The sequence below is a fragment of the Pleurodeles waltl genome, chromosome 3_2 (assembly GCF_031143425.1).
Source record: "Pleurodeles waltl isolate 20211129_DDA chromosome 3_2, aPleWal1.hap1.20221129, whole genome shotgun sequence".
Lineage (NCBI taxonomy): Eukaryota > Metazoa > Chordata > Amphibia > Caudata > Salamandridae > Pleurodeles > Pleurodeles waltl.
Window position 1 is genome coordinate 175365133 of NC_090441.1, and position 20179 is coordinate 175385311.

The following is a 20179-nucleotide window of genomic DNA, read 5'->3' on the forward strand; positions in this document are numbered from 1 at the left end:
GTCTTTATCATTCATGCTATTAAGAGAAGACAATGCCATTCTATGTCAGGACTGGAAGCTTCGGATTATACTTTCTATTTTTTTAACTGTTTATTGTATTTTATCTCACAGCAGCCAATCAAATTTATACTTCAGCAAAGCTACATTTCCCATCATACCCTAAATTACAACAACCTCTCTGCACCAATCATCATGTCCGTGGCCTCATACAAATTTCAAATCCTCTTTCTTTGCTGCTTCGTAATACAGATAAGTGTTTTTTGACTCCCTCGCTACATTTTACTGCAGTTTCCTCTTGTTAATTGTTTGGCCTTCAAGGCCCGCTACCACGATCCAAAACCCGACGGCGATGTTTGGGTGGCTCGGAAGCAGAGCGCATTGCACTGCAGGCAGAGGCCCGTCCTCTCTCCATCTCGCTTCCTGCGTGCAGAGCGCATGTAGCTAGAAGTGTACCAGGTGAGCGAGTCTGTCACGTATGGCTGAACATAGTATTGTGTGTGAACAGAGTCCATTGAACTACCGTCTGCATCCCTACTGCAGCCTACCATCTGGGCTGCCCCCCCATGCTTTTCTGACCTCCCCACATAGCGGTGAGCTCTATTCACCTACGCTATTACCACCTCATAACCACTATCGCCGAACGCAGTGGTTCCCTTGAGGTGGCCCATAACCAGGTCATTGATGAGGATCACATCCTCAATGAGAGCTTAGTTGAAGGCCCTAGATGCTTCAGTTACACCCGCTGTTAACAGAGTTCAGGTGGTGGCCTTACAGCCTTTTACGCTCCAGTTGTGGAAATACACCCTTCACATGCCCATGGTAATTCCCCTATTGGACCCAGCCACCATGAACCCCACGACCCAAGACTGGCAACATAGTAGCAAAATCTTGCGACTGGTCCCATACAGCCACCATGGTGTGCATCTCGCAATCCCTTCCGTCCGACCACGCATACTCGGCACTAGACCTGTCCACCAGAGGGCTCTCTATTCTTCAAACTCCACAGGATAAGGATTCAGAAAGAAATCAAACTAACTTCACTGACTCAGATGGCACCCTCAATCAGTACCCCAAATGCTGAAAGCGGGACTCATTAGATCATTCCTCTTCTTCCTACTATCCCCCAGACTCAACCTAACCCCTTGCCTTCAACTGGACACTATTGCCCATCCTTAATCCTCCAACTGGGCCCCACTCCCTCCTGGTGCTGACTATATTTATGGCCTCATTCGAAAGAGTTACAATAGTGATGTCCGCAAAAGCCTTCGCTCTGAGTGCCCCAGACCAAACTTTCTTGATAAAGTTGCAGAAAAACCTGGTCTTGATGTGAACCTTGCCACCTTCCTCAAACTGTCCTAAGACCCAAAGAAACGTACTGACAGATGATTGAAGGCCTGTCAGCACAAGGTTTTACACCTGACTGGACCTCTGTAAATGTCAGTACTATCCAAAGTCACGGACACTCTCATAGACCCCAACATCCTAGCAGAATGGCCCCAAAGCGCCCAGTGTTTGCTAGGTAGTGCAAACTGTATCCTTTCAGTCAAACACCGGATATTGGTGCTTATCAGAATAGACCTCAAGCTGGCTGAAGTCACCACATCAGATGTAGGCCCTGTGGCAAACAGACTACTCTTCGAGACAAGTTTGTTAAGGACCTGGGCAAATGCGCCCATACCTTTACGGCTCTCAACAAGGCCAAAAAATCCCTACACAAGGTTTCCGACAATCACCTTTTTGGCCGGGCCGGCTGTTATACGGGGTGATCGTCTGACCAAGCAAACCTACGAGGCCATTCTTGACCAACCAAAGCCAGAGGTCGTGGCTACTCAGACCAAACCATAGGCACATTTTACCCTGCCAGAGTGCATGGAGGACACTAGAGATATGGAAGGGGTCCTTTTGTGCCCAAGGCGACGATAATGCTGGAGCAGGCTCTCAAGATGAAGCCTCATTCATTCTTCGTCATATGTACTGGGGCGTAGAACAATACTTCTGACTCCTGGGTTCTAGAGACAATAAACAGGGTTGGGATTTCATTCTATGGTACTCTGCTCCAACCCAATCCTGCCCAACCTATCCTTTTTTCACTACAAGATCAGAGCATTTGCCCCTCTCACCCGACCCCTCACAGCTCTGCAACAAAAATTTTGTGATGACCAAAAAAGGCAGAGATTCCCACTTAGTCATCAACCTGAAGTCAAATCAAATCAAATCATTAATATTTATAAAGCGCGCTACTCACCCGTGCGGGTCTCAAGGCGCTAGGAGAAAAGGGGGGGGTTACTGCTGCTGGAAAAGCCAGGTTTTTAGGAGTCTCCGGAATGCGGAGTGGTCCTGGGTGGTCCTGAGGCTGGTGGGGAGGGAGTTCCAGGTCTTGGCTGCCAGGAAGAAGGACCTCCCACCCACCGTGGAGCGGCGGATGCGAGGGACGGCAGCGAGCGCGAGGCCCGAGGAACGGAGGAGACGGGTGGGGGCGTAGAAGCTGAGGCGACGGTTGAGGTAATCCGGTCCCTTGTTGTGGAGGGCTTTGTGTGCATGGGTGAGAAGTCGGAAGGTGATCCTTTTGCTGACTGGGAGCCAATGCAGGTGTCTCAGATGTGCGGAGATGTGGCTGTTGCGGGGTACGTCGAGGATGAGGCGGGCCGAAGCGTTTTGAATACGTTGCAGGCGTTTTTGGAGCTTGGCGGTGGTCCCAGCATAGAGGGTGTTGCCGTAGTCCAGGCGGCTCGTGACGAGGGCGTGGGTCACGGTTTTTCTAGTGTCGGCGGGGATCCAGCGGAAGATCTTGCGGAGCATGCGGAGGGTGAGGAAGCAGGCGGAGGACACGGCGTTGACTTGCTTGGTCATGGTGAGAAGAGGGTCCAAGATGAAGCCGAGGTTGCGGGCGTGGTTTGCGGGTGTCGGTGCGGTGCCGAGGGCCGTGGGCCACCAGGAGTCGTCCCAAGCGGACGGGGTGTTGCCGAGGATGAGGACTTCTGTTTTGTCAGAGTTCAGCTTTAGGCGGCTGAGCTTCATCCAATCTGCGACGTCCTTCATGCCCTCTTGTAGGTTGGTCTTGGCGCTGGCGGGCTCCTTGGTGAGGGAGAGTATAAGTTGGGTGTCGTCGGCGTAGGAGGTGATGATGATGTCGTGCTTGCGTACGATGTCGGCGAGGGGGCTCATGTAGACATTGAAGAGTGTCAGGCTGAGTGATGAGCCTTGAGGTACGCCGCAGATGATCTCGGTGGGATCTGAGCGAAACGGAGGGAGGTAGACTCTTTGGGATCGGTTTGAGAGGAAGGAGGCGATCCAGTCCAGGGCCTGGCCTTGGATCCCGGTGGAGCGGAGGCGGGTGATTAGGGTGCGGTGACAGACGGTGTCGAAGGCAGCCGAGAGGTCGAGGAGGATGAGGGCGACTGTTTCACCGTTGTCCATCAGGGTTCTGATGTCGTCTGTGACTGAGATGAGGGCGGTTTCAGTGCTGTGGTTGGTTCGGAATCCGGTTTGTGAAGGGTCGAGCAGGTTGTTGTCTTCCAGGAAGGTGGTCTGCTGTTTGTTGACGGCCTTCTCTATTACCTTGGCGGGGAAGGGGAGGAGCGAGATGGGGCGGAAGTTTTTCAGGTCGCTCGGGTCAGCCGTAGGTTTCTTTAGTAGTGCGTTGACTTCGGCGTGTTTCCAGCATTCGGGGAAGGTAGCAGAAGAAAAAGAGGAGTTGATGATGGCCTGGAGGTGCGGGGCGATGATGTTGTCGGCTTTATTGAAGATGAAGTGAGGGCAGGGGTCCGATGGAGCGCCGGAGTGGATCGAGTTCATGGTGGTTTTGGTTTCTTCGGTGTTGATGTGGGTCCAGTCGTTGAGGGTGATGGTCGGAGGTGTGGGTTCGGTGATGCTTGGTTGGGTCTGGTGTCCGAAGCTGTCGTGGAGGTCGCTGATCTTGCGATGGAAGAAGGTGGCGAGGGAGTTGCACAGATCTTCTGAGGGCATGACGGCGTTGGCGTTGGGGTTGGAGAACTCCTTGACGATGCTAAAAGGTTCTCTGCTGTTGTGGCTGTTTTTGTCCAGTCTGTCAGTAAAAAAGTTCCTTTTGGCAGCGCGGATCAGGTGGTGGTGTTCGCAGGTAGCGTTCTTGAGGGCGGTCATGTTGTCAGCGGTGTGGTCCTTGCGCCAGGCCTTCTCGAGGGCGCAACAAGTTTTCTTCGATTCTTTGAGGGTGTCAGAGAACCAGAGAGGTTTTTTGGTGTTGGCCTGTCGATGCATGCGTTTGAGGGGAGCAAGGTTGTCTGCGCAGTTGGAGATCCAGTTCGTGAGGCTGAGGGCTGCGTCGTTGGGGTCGGTGGTGAGGGTGGGTTGGTTGGCGGCGAGTGCGGAGAAGAGTTGCTCTTCGGGGATTTTGTTCCACTGTCGACGAGGGATGGGTTGAGTGCGGAGGTGGCGGGTCTCGCGTCGGAAAGTGAAATGTACACAGCTGTGGTCGGTCCAGTGTAGAGCGGAGGTGTGGCTGAAGAAGACGTGTTTGCTGGCGGAGAAGATAGGGTCAAGCGTGTGTCCGGCGATGTGGGTGGCGGTGTTCACCAGTTGCTTGAGGCCGAGGTTGGCGAGGTTGTCGAGCAGGGTGGTGGTGTTAGGGTCGTTGTTTTGTTCCAGATGGAAGTTGAGGTCGCCTAGGAGGATGTAGTCCGGCGAGGCGAGGGCCTGCGGGGAGATGAAGTCGGCGATGGCGTCGCTGAAAGGGGCGTGCGGTCCGGGAGGACGGTAGACGAGGGATCCTCTGAGGGTGGTCCTGGGGTCGGTGTGAATCTGAAAATGCAGGTGTTCAGCGGCGAGAGGGGTGTCTTCGGTGGAGGTGGTGACGCTGATGGAGTCTTTGAAGACGATGGCGATACCTCCTCCTACTTGGTTGGTGCGGTCTTTTCTGGAAATCTTGTAGCCTACGGGGATGGCAGTGGCGATGTCTGGGGCCGAAGAGGCGGTCATCCAGGTCTCCGTGATGAAGGCGACGTCCGGTGCTGTGGAGTCCAGGAGGTCCCAGAGTTCAACGGCGTGCTTGTGGACAGATCGAGCGTTGACCAGGATGCACTTGAGGTGGTTGATGGCGCGTGGGCTTGTGGTCGTGGTAGTTGCGTGGTGGAAGATGCGTTTGCAGAAGTTGCAGGCGAAGGGTCCATGGGTGCGTTTGGGGTGAGCTTGGAAGCAGGTGTTGGAGCGCCCTGGGTTGAGGGCGTGGAGGGTGGTGGGGTCGTAGCGGATCAGCGGGGCTTGGGAGAGCTGGGGACCAGGGGTCGTGGTGCAGGGCGCGGGCCAGGTGCGGACGGGCGCAGACGGGCTTGCCTCTGGCACGCCTCCGGCGCGCCAGCGGCGTGGTCGCGCAGCGGCCGCCATATGAGGTAGGAGGGGGGGTGGGGTCAGCTGGGGGCGAATGGGAGCTGGGGGGCGGGGGCGTGCAGGAGGTCGCGGCGGGAAAGCGCGAGGGAGGGGGGGACAGGTAGAGTGAGAAGAGCTGGGGGAGGGGGGTTTAAGGGTGGAGGGGGGTGAGTGTTAGGAGGTTTAGGAGATTAGGGAGAAAGATAGGAGTAGGGTTGTGAAGATAGGGGAGGGGGGGTTGTAGAGGTGGGTGAGGGTGAGAGGTAGAGTGAGAGGATAGGAAGATAGGTAATAGAGGGGGTGGCGGGAAGGGGGGGAGAGATAGAGAAAATAGATAGAGAAATAGATAGATAGAGAGATAGGTAGATAGGAGGAGGTGGAGAGTGAGGGAGTTAGATAGTGAGATAGAGAGATAGAGAGATAGGTAGATAGGAGGAGTGAGGGAGGTAGATAGCGAACGGGGTAGGTAGGGGTGATAGAGAGGGGGAGGCGAGTGAGGGAGGGGGATGAGGCAGGAGCAGGAGGGAAGGCGCGGGGAGAAGAAGACGGAGGAGGCAGAGGAGCCGAAGACAGAAGATAGAAGACAGAAGACAGAAGAACAGAAGACCGGAAGAACAGAAGAACAGAAGACCGGAAGACCGGAAGAACAGAAGAACAGAAGAACAGAAGACCGGAAGAACAGAAGAACAGGAGAACAGAAGACCGGAAGAACAGAAGAACAGGAGTCCAGAAGATCACAGAAGAGCAGAAGTTCACAGAAGAGCAGAAGATCACAGATGAAGATACGAAGAACAGAAGGCAGAAGACAGGCAGAAGACCACAGAAGAAGATGAAGAAGAAGAGAGGCGAACAGGAGAGGCAGAGAAGCACCCAGAAGAAGAGAGCAGACGGGGAAAAGAAGAGTACAGAAGAAGATTACAGAAGAGGAGCGAGGAGGAAGAACAGAGAAGAAGAAAAGAAGCAGGAGCAGGAGAGAGGGTGAGTAGCGCGGGGCAGGGCGAGGGGCAGGGAGGTGGGGGGTACTTACTGTGAGGTGGGTCTCAGGAACCTGGAGGAGCTGGAGGAGCTGCGGCGGCAGGGGGAGCTACCTACCCTTGGGTCAAGGGTCGCTACCACTGTTGCGCAGCGGCCGCCATATGAGGTAGGAGGGGGGGGAGGGGTCAGCTGGGGGCGAATGGGAGCTGGGGGGCGGGGGCGTGCAGGAGGTCGCGGCGGGAAAGCGCGAGGGAGGGGGGGACAGGTAGAGTGAGAAGAGCTGGGGGAGGGGGGTTTAAGGGTGGAGGGGGGTGAGTGTTAGGAGGTTTAGGAGATTAGGGAGAGAGATAGGAGTAGGGTTGTGAAGATAGGGGAGGGGGGGTTGTAGAGGTGGGTGAGGGTGAGAGGTAGAGTGAGAGGATAGGAAGATAGGTAATAGAGGGGGTGGCGGGAAGGGGGGGAGAGATAGAGAAAATAGATAGAGAAATAGATAGATAGAGAGATAGGTAGATAGGAGGAGGTGGAGAGTGAGGGAGTTAGATAGTGAGATAGAGAGATAGAGAGATAGGTAGATAGGAGGAGTGAGGGAGGTAGATAGCGAACGGGGTAGGTAGGGGTGATAGAGAGGGGGAGGCGAGTGAGGGAGGGGGATGAGGCAGGAGCAGGAGGGAAGGCGCGGGGAGAAGAAGACGGAGGAGGCAGAGGAGCCGAAGACAGAAGATAGAAGACAGAAGACAGAAGACAGAAGAACAGAAGACCGGAAGAACAGAAGAACAGAAGACCGGAAGAACAGAAGAACAGAAGAACAGAAGAACAGAAGACCGGAAGAACAGAAGAACAGAAGAACAGAAGAACAGGAGAACAGAAGACCGGAAGAACAGAAGAACAGAAGAACAGGAGTCCAGAAGATCACAGAAGAGCAGAAGTTCACAGAAGAGCAGAAGATCACAGATGAAGATACGAAGAACAGAAGGCAGAAGACAGGCAGAAGACCACAGAAGAAGATGAAGAAGAAGAGAGGCGAACAGGAGAGGCAGAGAAGCACCCAGAAGAAGAGAGCAGACGGGGAAAAGAAGAGTACAGAAGAAGATTACAGAAGAGGAGCGAGGAGGAAGAACAGAGAAGAAGAAAAGAAGAAAAGAAGCAGGAGCAGGAGAGAGGGTGAGTAGCGCAGGGAAGGGCGAGGGGCTGGGAGGTGGGGGGTACTTACTGTGAGGTGGGTCTCAGGAACCTGGAGGAGCTGGAGGAGCTGCGGCGGCAGGGGGAACTACCTACCCTTGGGTCAAGGGTTGCTACCACTGTCGCGCAGCGGCCGCCATATGAGGGAGGAGGGGTCAGCTGGGGGCGAATGGGAGCTGGGGGGCGGGGGCATGCAGGAGGTCGCGGCGGGAAAGCTCCGGGGGGGGACAGGTAGAGTGAGAAGAGCTGGGGAAGGGGGGTTTAAGGGTGGAGGGGGGTGAGTGTTAGGAGGTTTAGGAGATTAGGGAGAGAGATAGGAGTAGGGTTGTGAAGATAGGGGAGGGGGGGTTGTAGAGGTGGGTGAGGGTGAGAGGTAGAGTGAGAGGATAGGAAGATAGGTAATAGAGGGGGTGGCGGGAAGGGGGGGAGAGATAGAGGAAATAGATAGATAGAGAAATAGATAGATAGAGAGATAGGTAGGTAGATAGGAGGAGGTGGAGAGTGAGGGAGTTAGATAGTGAGATAGAGAGATAGAGAGATAGGTAGATAGGAGGAGTGAGGGAGGTAGATAGCGAACGGGGTAGGTAGGGGTGATAGAGAGGGGGAGGCGAGTGATAGGGGGATGAGGCAGGAGCAGGAGGGAAGGCGCGGGGAGAAGAAGACGGAGGAGGCAGGGGAGCCGAAGACAGAATATAGAAGACAGAAGACCGGAAGAACAGAAGAACAGAAGACCGGAAGAACAGAAGACCGGAAGAACAGAAGAACAGAAGAACAGAAGACCGGAAGAACAGAAGAACAGGAGAACAGAAGACCGGAAGAACAGAAGAACAGGAGTCCAGAAGATCACAGAAGAGCAGAAGTTCACAGAAGAGCAGAAGATCACAGATGAAGATACGAAGAACAGAAGGCAGAAGACAGGCAGAAGACCACAGAAGAAGATGAAGAAGAAGAGAGGCGAACAGGAGAGGCAGAGAAGCACCCAGAAGAAGAGAGCAGACGGGGAAAAGAAGAGTACAGAAGAAGATTACAGAAGAGGAGCGAGGAGGAAGAACAGAGAAGAAGAAAAGAAGCAGGAGCAGGAGAGAGGGTGAGTAGCGCGGGGCAGGGCGAGGGGCAGGGAGGTGGGGGGTATTTACTGTGAGGTGGGTCTCAGGAACCTGGAGGAGCTGGAGGAGCTGCGGCGGCAGGGGGAGCTACCTACCCTTGGGTCAAGGGTCGCTACCACTGTTGCGCAGCGGCCGCCATATGAGGTAGGAGGGGGAGGAGGGGTCAGCTGGGGGCGAATGGGAGCTGGGGGGCAGGGGCGTGCAGGAGGTCGCGGCGGGAAAGCGCGAGGGAGGGGGGGACAGGTAGAGTGAGAAGAGCTGGGGGAGGGGGGTTTAAGGGTGGAGGGGGGTGAGTGTTAGGAGGTTTAGGAGATTAGGGAGAGAGATAGGAGTAGGGTTGTGAAGATAGGGGAGGGGGGGTTGTAGAGGTGGGTGAGGGTGAGAGGTAGAGTGAGAGGATAGGAAGATAGGTAATAGAGGGGGTGGCGGGAAGGGGGGAGAGATAGAGAAAATAGATAGAGAAATAGATAGATAGAGAGATAGGTAGATAGGAGGAGGTGGAGAGTGAGGGAGTTAGATAGTGAGATAGAGAGATAGAGAGATAGGTAGATAGGAGGAGTGAGGGAGGTAGATAGCGAACGGGGTAGGTAGGGGTGATAGAGAGGGGGAGGCGAGTGAGGGAGGGGGATGAGGCAGGAGCAGGAGGGAAGGCGCGGGGAGAAGAAGACGGAGGAGGCAGAGGAGCCGAAGACAGAAGATAGAAGACAGAAGACAGAAGAACAGAAGACAGAAGACAGAAGAACAGAAGACCGGAAGAACAGAAGAACAGAAGACCGGAAGAACAGAAGAACAGAAGAACAGAAGACCGGAAGAACAGGAGAACAGAAGACCGGAAGAACAGAAGAACAGAAGAACAGGAGTCCAGAAGATCACAGAAGAGCAGAAGTTCACAGAAGAGCAGAAGATCACAGATGAAGATACGAAGAACAGAAGGCAGAAGACAGGCAGAAGACCACAGAAGAAGATGAAGAAGAAGAGAGGCGAACAGGAGAGGCAGAGAAGCACCCAGAAGAAGAGAGCAGACGGGGAAAAGAAGAGTACAGAAGAAGATTACAGAAGAGGAGCGAGGAGGAAGAACAGAGAAGAAGAAAAGAAGAAAAGAAGCAGGAGCAGGAGAGAGGGTGAGTAGCGCAGGGCAGGGCGAGGGGCTGGGAGGTGGGGGGTACTTACTGTGAGGTGGGTCTCAGGAACCTGGAGGAGCTGGAGGAGCTGCGGCGGCAGGGGGAACTACCTACCCTTGGGTCAAGGGTCGCTACCACTGTCGCGCAGCGGCCGCCATATGAGGGAGGAGGGGTCAGCTGGGGGCGAATGGGAGCTGGGGGGCGGGGGCATGCAGGAGGTCGCGGCGGGAAAGCTCCGGGGGGGGACAGGTAGAGTGAGAAGAGCTGGGGAAGGGGGGTTTAAGGGTGGAGGGGGGTGAGTGTTAGGAGGTTTAGGAGATTAGGGAGAGAGATAGGAGTAGGGTTGTGAAGATAGGGGAGGGGGGGTTGTAGAGGTGGGTGAGGGTGAGAGGTAGAGTGAGAGGATAGGAAGATAGGTAATAGAGGGGGTGGCGGGAAGGGGGGGAGAGATAGAGAAATAGATAGAGAAAATAGATAGATAGAGAAATAGATAGAGAAATAGATAGATAGAGAGATAGGTAGATAGGAGGAGGTGGAGAGTGAGGGAGTTAGATAGTGAGATAGAGATAGAGAGATAGGTAGATAGGAGGAGTGAGGGAGGTAGATAGCGAACGGGGTAGGTAGGGGTGATAGAGAGGGGGAGGCGAGTGAGGGAGGGGGATGAGGCAGGAGCAGGAGGGCAGGCGCGGGGAGAAGAAGACGGAGGAGGCAGAGGAGCCGAAGACAGAAGATAGAAGATAGAAGATAGAAGACAGAAGACAGAAGAACAGAAGACCGGAAGAACAGAAGAACAGAAGACCGGAAGAACAGAAGAACAGGAGAACAGAAGACTGGAAGAACAGAAGAAGAAAAGAAGGAGTTTAACGGATGTATCCACTTCAAGATGGCGGGGACCCACCTCCTCTGAGATAGGAACTAGGTAGTCTGTCTCAACCTGAAGGAGTCGAATCGCTCAGCCCCAATTTTTCCTCCTCTCTGAGAATTTCTTCAAATTCATCTGGGATGTGCGTGGTACGATCTTAAGGGCCTCCCCTTCGGGCTGTCTTCCACCCTGTGGCGCTTCACCAAGGTGATGCATCCTGTGGTTGAAAATGTATGCACCGGGGAGAGCTAATCATATGTCTCAAGATGGCCCAGGACAAACATGAACCATTAACACATCAGAGTTGGACAATATAATTGCTCCAGGAATTAGGTTTACTAGTGAACACGAAGAAATACATTTATACTCCCTCACAATGTATAGAACTTCTGGGATTTTAAATTGACCTCGATGGTGCTCCTTTCGCTTACTCAACAGAAACTGAAAGCAGTTCAGACGGAAATATGCTCAATTCTCAACAAGGAAATATCCTCGAGAGTTCATGGCAGGACAGTAGGCATTCTAGCACCATTGTCATAGTTGGACTCTTGCTCTAGGCAAGGCTGCTGGTTTAAGGATGACAGTACTTATGTTTGTAGGTGACTATGCCAATCCTACAACAAATCGTAACTGTCGTCCAAACCCTCCTGGCTCACAAGCAGCACCGCACCAAAAACCAAAACAGTAAAAGGTGATTTGTAGCAGCCTTTACGCATGGACTCAAGAGTATGACATCTCAGGGAGTGTCGTGGTTAAACGGAGATGACCCCTTTCTCACATAAACACCATGTCTCAACCAAACACAGGCAATGAAGAACATGCAGTAAAGTTTGACTAGGTTTTATATAACACAACTGAAATCTACAATAAGTTGCATGGGCTGCGATGATTAGGGTAATGAACAGTGCAAGAAACAGAATGGTAAAGACAAGAGTCAATAATACAAAGACCCCCACCATCTTGCAATAAGATGTAATGATATAAAGTGCAAAATCTGTCCCAATACTCTAATGTCATGTACCTAATCTCTAACCTAGAAGAGAGCTAGGCATGTTAAACCTAACCTGCCAATGCCATGTCCATGAGAAGAGCCCCCCAACCCTTGTTACCTTGGAATGAGGTCTCTAGCTCAGACTCTGTAGGGACATGAAGACTGGGTCAGCGTCCAGGCGATGTGCAGCATCGATAGCAGCAATTGCATCTGGTCGGAATCCCTCTGACTATCTGTTTAAGTGACGAGTATTTATACAGATCTGCTTGGACCCCTGTCGTAGGTCTGTTCCCAAACAATAGATAACAAGGCATGCTTGGGACGGTAATTTATACAAACAATTCCCTCAAAAGTGTGAAGGGGGAAAGTACCTAATGTGAACACCTACAGTTTGTTTATCTTTGTCGCTTGATATTGATGCCTTAGCGCGGTGGCACTGAGAAAGCAAAACTAAAACATGGGCCTAACTAAAAACAAAGCAGCCATCTTATAAGATTTAATTAAATGTGCTAAAACAGAGCAAGCTAAGTAACGTAAAAGTCACTAGGTGACGCAGGCACGTGTCTGCAAGCCAAAGGCTAAGCTAACTCCTGTATCCCATTAAAACAAACTAGGATTCACTACACACTCCCCATTCCCGTAACTAGTATGATGCCATAACTAGACGTCACCGAAGGTGAATGAATCCAAACGCTAAAAATGCTGTGGACTAAAAGCTAAGAGCATAAAACTAAGAAAAAATCATATTTAAAAACATGTTAAAATCCAAATAACTAAAAAACATACAAAGAGATATAAAGTTGACCATGACAAGCACAGCAGGTCAAAGTAAGGGCAGGAATGCAAATATTAAATTTGGTATTATAAGCCAATCATGAAATTGTCTAACAATAGTCATGATCTTGAAGAGCATCTTCGAAGCCATCGAAAGGAAAGGACCTCAGGAAAGAGGCCACATTGTCAGATGGTAGATCGATCACAGGATAGGCAGACGGATCCACAGAGCAGTAGTGCGTTGTAGTCTCTTGTGCAGGTCCACATGCAGGAGTGGCATCCTCCATAGTGCCAAAAAGAGCCAAATTGTTCACCAAGGGTGGCTCATAAGTGGCCTTGCGAATCTGCCTCTGTCTCAAGGGGCACGACTGTGAATGAACCCTCATCCGGGACATCAGCAGTGCTTGGTCCACAGGAGGCACTGGCGTAACAGCAAGACACACTGTAGGCAAATGTTAGAAGAGGCACCATACGCAACGAAAAACTGGTTGCACACACCATAGGAGTGGTAGGAATGACAATGACCAATCACGCTCCAATTCCTCCAGTAAGGAAGCATCTATAACCTGAACCATGCGTTCACAGCACAGTTGAGCTGTTGGCAGCGGCTCCATTGCTTTGCATAGCTGGAAAGATACAACCACTGCGGATCAGAAGAAATAGCAGTAGTATTCCGCCAATAAATGCCAAAATTATAGGAAAGCTGCCAAACACTCTTGAAAACAGTGAATGGATGGCAGATGGGATGACATTTCGAAGACAGTCTGGTAGGTGGACACAAATCCAGCCTCAACAGCCTTAAAGAAATGGAAAATCCCAGTAGTGCTCGAGGCGTTGAAAATTCTGGACTCCAGCTCTCCAAAGTGCTTGGGGAAGTTGGTGTATAATAGGGATTGTATCTCGGCTGATGATCTTGCAATCTGGAGAGCATATGTCTCCCTAGCTGATGCCAACGCGACTTGTTTTTGAAACAGTAGCGCCTTTAGTCTACTCACCTTGTAGTAATTTACATTAACAGTATCAATGTGAGGCCACATTTCTGATACTTTTATCTCTTGTGTGGGGGGAAGTAAAACTTATCCACAACACGTAATGACCTTAGAGACTGAAATTGTGTAGGCAATTCCTGGTTGCATACCGTAACAGATTTGGTCGCTCAGCACCACATAACTTCCATTCGAAAGTACATGAAATGCTGGTCGAATCAAAGGGACGGGAGTAGCCTTAAGAAAACAGGCCAAGTTCGTGACGCCCCCCGCACTGCAAAGGCCGTGAAGGGACACCTGCTTGCAGATCATTGAATGACTAACAGTAGTCTCGCATTCGCTTCCGCTGAGAAAGACCTCTGATTCGTCGCTCAAACATTTGTATTCAAAGGGCAACTCCCACTCTTCTTTAATATAGCTATCACCTAGTCGCTTGTACCTGCCCACAGCAAGATGTTTCAGGCATTTCGAAAAACAAAAGGTGGAAACGGGCAGATTAATAATGCCATGTAGATGCCATACTGTTGAAGGACTCTCTGCAACTGTGAAAGGCAGCTTTCTAACTTTTCTATGTGAAGCATGGTGAAACTCGCTTCCCTTTTAGCCATTGTCTGCTGCTCCCTGGATAAATAAAAAGTGGTGAACAATTCACTACCGTTAATATACTTCCATGGAACTCGGCCATTTTTCAAAGTCTGTAACATCCAACCTAACTGCATGATGGAACGCAGCTGACTTTGCCCATGATATAAATGGGACATGTCTGTCTGAATGATATCTATCGCAGATGACACTATATTTGTCAGGGAATACATCCTGTTGGACAGAGTGTTCATGCCTTTGTCGACAACAACTAAAGTTTTCCTTATTTATTTGCCTTAAACGCGCAGCAGCTTCTATCTGAGAAAGTTTCCAGATCTCATTATACATAGCATAGATGAATCTTTTGGAGTGTGTCTTTCTCGGACACAACAAAAAGTCCTGCAAGTCTACATCTTCAGAAAGAGTGTTAAGATGTTCTTTAACTGCAGTTAACGTGTTAGACTGTACCCATTGATGGCACAGTTTACCCGCACTGTATGTTGTAACTATACCCGTGTGTTGACCCGAGACAAAGCGAGGGTCTGGCCGACTAATCTTGAAACCCCCTGAGGAATTCACAAAACATGCCTGACATCCATTGGTGTCCATTGGCCAAATTAACCACCCGCCGTGTCTAGAAAGTGAAGAATTGTAAGTACCAGCCTGAACCTGTGCATCTAGCTCTTCCTCTGTGACATTCAGGAAGAATTGCCAATCTTTAAACTTTGCAGGTGTGGGTAAACTGGGCGTGTTCATTTATTTTATTTTTGCTAACCCCAGACAGGATGTCTGTTGAATGGTGTCATTTAAAAAATTAATTTGCAAAGGAACCAGGCATGCTCTAAATAAAGCCTCCCTACCCTGTATTTGCCAATCTTGTGTTCCCCATACACTTTAAATCAACAGTGTCCTTCCAGTATTTGTAACCTTCAACTGCAAGACGGGAAACAAAGGAATCTGAAACAATCAGCTTTGTACCAGTTAGCAAAATGTTCCTAATTTTTGAAGGCGGTAACTTGAAATAGTATGATTCTGGATATTTTGTGTCTTGTCCAGAAAAATAAGTAAATTTATCTATATAATTTTTGGGCTCCCCACTAGTGGTGTTGAACAGTTTTTCCACTGTGTGTAGTTAAGTACTGGTCTGTGTCTAGTTGCACGGTGCAAGTAGTAATGTCCCCAGTTATTGTAACAGAACATTTCCCCATAATTCCTTGTATGTCTATATACATCATCACCTTCAAACACTGAATAGTCCTTCATTTCAGTTAACATAGAATCAACTGTCTGGACATCCCATTCATCAGATACAACACCAGGTGTAATTACATCTGTCATCGATATTTTGAATACATATGGAATTTGAATGACTTCAGTAGACCCATATATATCAAATGGAACGTTGTCCCATACAATCCCATCAGGAATTGGTACAGCCGAAATGTTTACAATGGACAAGTCCCTTCGGACCTTATGTGAGGAAAGATATGGAGTTAAGACCTCATCCACAGTTGTAACAGAGGAGCATTCTGGAAGGTAATGACCATTTCTGAGAAAAAAGAAAACAGTCACGAAACCAGTCCATAAAAACAATGCAAAAAATGTCAAGCAGAACCATAAATAGTTCCATGTGTGTAGTAAACAGTTATTTTTAAGTCATAGGTACACCTTAAGGGGCATATTTATACTCCGTTTGCGCCGAAATTGCGTCGTTTTTTTCGACGCAATTTAGACGCAAAACTAACTCCATATTTATACTTTGGCGTTAGACGCATCTAGCGCCAAAGTTCATGGAGTTAGCGTCATTTTTTGGCGTGGACACCTTCCTTGCGTTAATGAGATGCAAGGGAGGCGTTCCCGTCTAAAAAATCGACTCCGAGGCATGTGTGTGGGATTTATACTCCCGGGCAAAAATCACGCCCGGGAGTGGGCAAGTCTAAAAAACCCGCTTTAGCGCCGGATTTTAACGCCTGGGTCCGGGCAGGCGTTAAGGGACCTGTGGGCCCAGAGGTGCCCCCCCATGCCCCCAGGGACCCCCCTGCCACCCCTGCCCACCCCAGGAGGACACCCAAGGATGGAGGGACCCATCCCAGGGACATTCAGGTAAGTTCAGGTAAGTATATATTTTTTTTTTTATTTTTTTTTTGGGCATGGGGGGCCTGATTTGTGCCCCCCTACATGCCACAATGCCCAATGACCATGCCCAGGGGACAGAAGTCCCCTGGGCATGGCCATTGGGCAAGGGGGCATGACTCCTGTCTTTACTAAGACAGGAGTCATGTTAATGGCGTCTGGGCGTCGTGAAAAAATGGCGCAAATCAGGTTAAGTCGATTTTTTTGACTCAACCTGACTTGCCCCATTTTAAGACGCCCATACGCCATTTTCCCCAACGCCGGCGCTGCCTGGTGTACGTGTTTTTTTTCCACGCACACCAGGCAGCGCCGGTCGGCTAACGCCGGCTAACGTCATTCAATAAATACGGCGCCCGCATGGCGCTTCAGAATGGCGTTAGCCGGCGCTAATTTTTTTTACGCTAAACTGCGTTGGCGCAGTTTAGCGTCAAAAAGTATAAATACGGGCCTATGTGTCTTTGAAACATTGTCAATTACTGGAGTGGATGAGTCTGAAGAAAAGTCATCAGTGTCAATGAAGTAGCCAGAAGCAGTCTCTGCAAACGCAGGAGCAGATGCATTACCAGTGGATGGATCCACTTTGCATGGAGGCTCATAGTAGACGGTGTCGTCAGTCTGTGTAGTGTTGGTGTAGAAAACAGCCAAATCTTAGACAGGTGCTGTCGTTGATGTGCTAACTGGAATCAGCAAGAGCTCATTTTCCGCCCTCCTCACGATCGAGGAGGTATTTGTAGCATCGCTGAACATTGTTGTGTAGTCCGAAGTAGTGTTGTTATTTCTACTTTGAAGAGGTATGTCCTGTTGGGTAGTGAGAGGGGACCGGGAAATCCAAGGGACCTCTGGGTTTACTGTGCAGGATCGGCCAAATGGTGTAGTTTGACGTCTTCAATGGAGATTAATCTTTTTCCTTTGGAACCAGGCAGCGGGTGGTAGGATGACAGTTCTGGTACCTTGAACTCCCAGGACTTGGACCGGTGCCCTGTAAGATGGGCTGAATTCCTTCTTCACAGCGATCTTCTCACAAACCAGATCTCCAACTTTAGAAATCCAGCCAGTAGAAGATGTTGGTAAATCCCTTATTCCTAAAGTGGCAGCACTGGCGGATGATTTATCATCACAAAATTGCTGAAGCTCCTGTAAAACAGTGAGACGTTCATTTATGTCAAATGGTGTGTCTGCTGCCACCAAACCAGGACCATCAAGATCTGGGACATACATAGGTATCCCAAAGAGAACCTCAAAGGGAGTGTGTCCCCTCAAGGACCATCTTTCCAGATTATTCAGTGCTCTCTGGACCCAATATAGGTGATGAAGCCAGCTGCGGCTGGAACCTAATACTCTAGCTGTTAAGGACTGCTTTAGATCACGGTTCTGCCTCTCCACAACTGAATTTCCCTCGGGATGGTATGGTGAGTAGTAATGGAGTTCAACACCCATCGTCCCCATGGTGTCCCTGAATGCCTTAGAGGAAAATGCAGGGCCCTGTTCCGAATGGAATGCTGCAACCGCATATGTACTAATAAAGATCAGCAAGTCTTTTATAACAGTTCGAGCGTAGGCCGCCCGCTGTGGCCATACCCACAAGAATCTAGAACAAGAATCTAAAGTGACTAAGAGTATTACTGTGGCTGAAATACCAGCATGAGCAGAAGCAACACCCTCAGGCGCTGCTTTTATTAGATCTAATCTCTGGTCTTCGTTGGGGATCGCTCGACCTCCAACCCCAGGAATTGTTGTGTAGGCAACATTCTGTACACTGATGTGGTAAGAACATTTTGTAGGGTGTGCTTTTGGAAGGGACTTGCCTTCAGCCGAAGCTTTCACGGCAGTCAGAATTTCATTATCCAATCTCGTCTGAGAACGAGTCACTGCAGCCACAGAAGCTGTAGCTAATGCTGATTTGGCTGCTTCATCAGCCAAAGTGTTACCAATAATGTGTACTCCTACATGTTGGTGGCCCAGTGTATGTACTACATGGACACATGGGCCCATATTTATACTTTTTGACGCTAAACTGCGCTAACGCAGTTTAGCGTCAAAAAGTTTTGCGCCGTCTAACGCCATTCTGAAGCGCCATGCGGGCGCCGTATTTATGGAATGGCGTTAGACGGCGCAATCAGACCGGCGCTGCCTGGTTTGCGTGGGAAGAAACCACGTAGACCAGACAGCGCCGGCGTAGGGGGAAAATGGCGCATGGGCGTCTTAAAATGGGGCAAGTCAGGTTACGTCGAAAAAATCGTCTTAACCCGACTTGCGCCATTTTTTAACGACGCCCATCCCCCATCAACATGACTCCTATCATTGGAAAGATAGGAGTCATGCCCCCTTGCCCAATGGCCATGCCCAGGGGACTTCTGTCCCCTGGGCATGGTCATTGGGCATAGTGGCATGTAGGGGGGCACAAATAAGGCCCCCCTATGCCACCAAAATAAAATATAAAAAATAAAAAATAAAACTTACCTGAACTTACCTGAATGTCCCTGGGGTGGGTCCCTCCATCCTTGGGGGTCCTCCTGGGGTGGGCAAGGGTGGCAGGGGGGGTCCCTGGGGGCATGGGAGGGCACCTGTGGGCTCATTTTGAGCCCACAGGCCCCTTAATGCCTGCCCTGAGCAGGCGTTAAAAAGTGGCGCAAATGCGCCGTTTTTAGCCACGCCAACTCCCGGGCGTCTCTTTTGCCCGGGAGTATAAATACCACGTAAAGGCCTGGGAGTCATTTTTTAGACGGGAACGCCTCCCTTGCATATCATTAACGCAAGGAAGGGGTTCACGCTAAAAAATGACGCACATTCCGGGAACTTTGGCGCTATTCGCCTCTAACGCCATAGTATAAATATGGCGTTAGTTGGCGTTAGTTTTGCGTCGAAATTGCGTCAAAAAAAACGACGCAATTTCGGCGCAAACGGAGTATAAATATGGCCCATGGTAGCTTATCCTTAAGATCAGCCACCCTCCCCCACAGAGTTCTGTGTTTTATGGTGTTCCCTTTGGAATATCTAAACCCTTTCAGCTTCCAATGATTGAGATAATCATTGTACGACTGGACTCAGTAGTATGAGTCACAGACTATTAAAGTAAGCAATCCTGGCTCTGTGTGTTCTAGCGCTTAAGGGATTTGAGTTCAGCCAGCTGAGCTGGTCAGTCCCCTAAGGTTTGCATGTAGGTATTGTGAGGGTGGAAGACTCCATCCTTCAGCACTCCACTCACGGCTGCGAAAGCGGCAGAATATTGATGTTTGGTACCTACACCTGGTTGTGCTCAACCGTCAGTGTAAATGACAGTATGGTACCTGTCAAGTGGCAAAATATCTAGAGGAGCGGGGTACTACTGTTCGTATTGAAGAAATTCTTGTGTCTGAAGTTTTGGATCAAAGATGTAGTCAGCATCGGTGGCAGTTAGGGACGTTGCCCAATGAATCCAGCGTGGATGTAATGCTTTAATATTAGGAACGCTTGCTTTGGTGACAGCCTCTAAGGCTGGCACCGGGGTAACTCCAATGATGCGTTTCCCTTGGGCAAGAGGCCTCTCCTTAATGACAGCCATCTGAACTGCAGTTAGAATTTTTTCTGTAGGTGCAAGATGTTGTTCTGCATTGGAGTATAAATGTGATTTATATGCTATAGGCACTGTATCGCCTTAGTTAAAAGTGACATAAATGAACCCAATGGCACCAGCAATTATTCTGATGATCAAATTTGTTTTGTTGTCACATGTGTGCAAGTGTTTTGCTTCTAGCATGTCCTCTTGCAATTACCTAAGGATGCGTGTATGTGCAACCTTCCTTCCATTTCTCTAGAAAGTGCGGGGCCAGGCTCTTCCCCTCGTTTGATAACTTGTATCCCAGGAACAGTACGCTGAGAAAGGCTGTTTTAGTTTTCTTAAAATTTTATTTGTAGCCGAGAGCTGTGAATCCTAAAACGATCCGATCGACCCTGGCAAGATGAATGTTGAGGTCGTCATCTGTGAGATAAAGATCATCATCCTAAGTAAGACAACGCCTCAGGATCAATATCATGCAATATTGATGTTACTCGGGCTGAGAACAGCCCTGGGCTGTGCTTGCAGCCTTGGGGCAAACAACAGAAGCGTTTTTGTGAGCCAAATGAGAATGCACTCAGCTCCCGACTTT

At 50.1% G+C, this 20179-nt stretch overlaps 1 protein-coding gene across 1 annotated transcript in view; it reads left to right on the forward strand.

Annotated features, from left to right (window-relative positions):
* The window catches only part of LOC138286650 (sterol 26-hydroxylase, mitochondrial-like), a 155028-nt gene that overhangs the window by 29874 nt on the left and 104975 nt on the right, over positions 1–20179 (forward strand). The window lies entirely within an intron of this gene.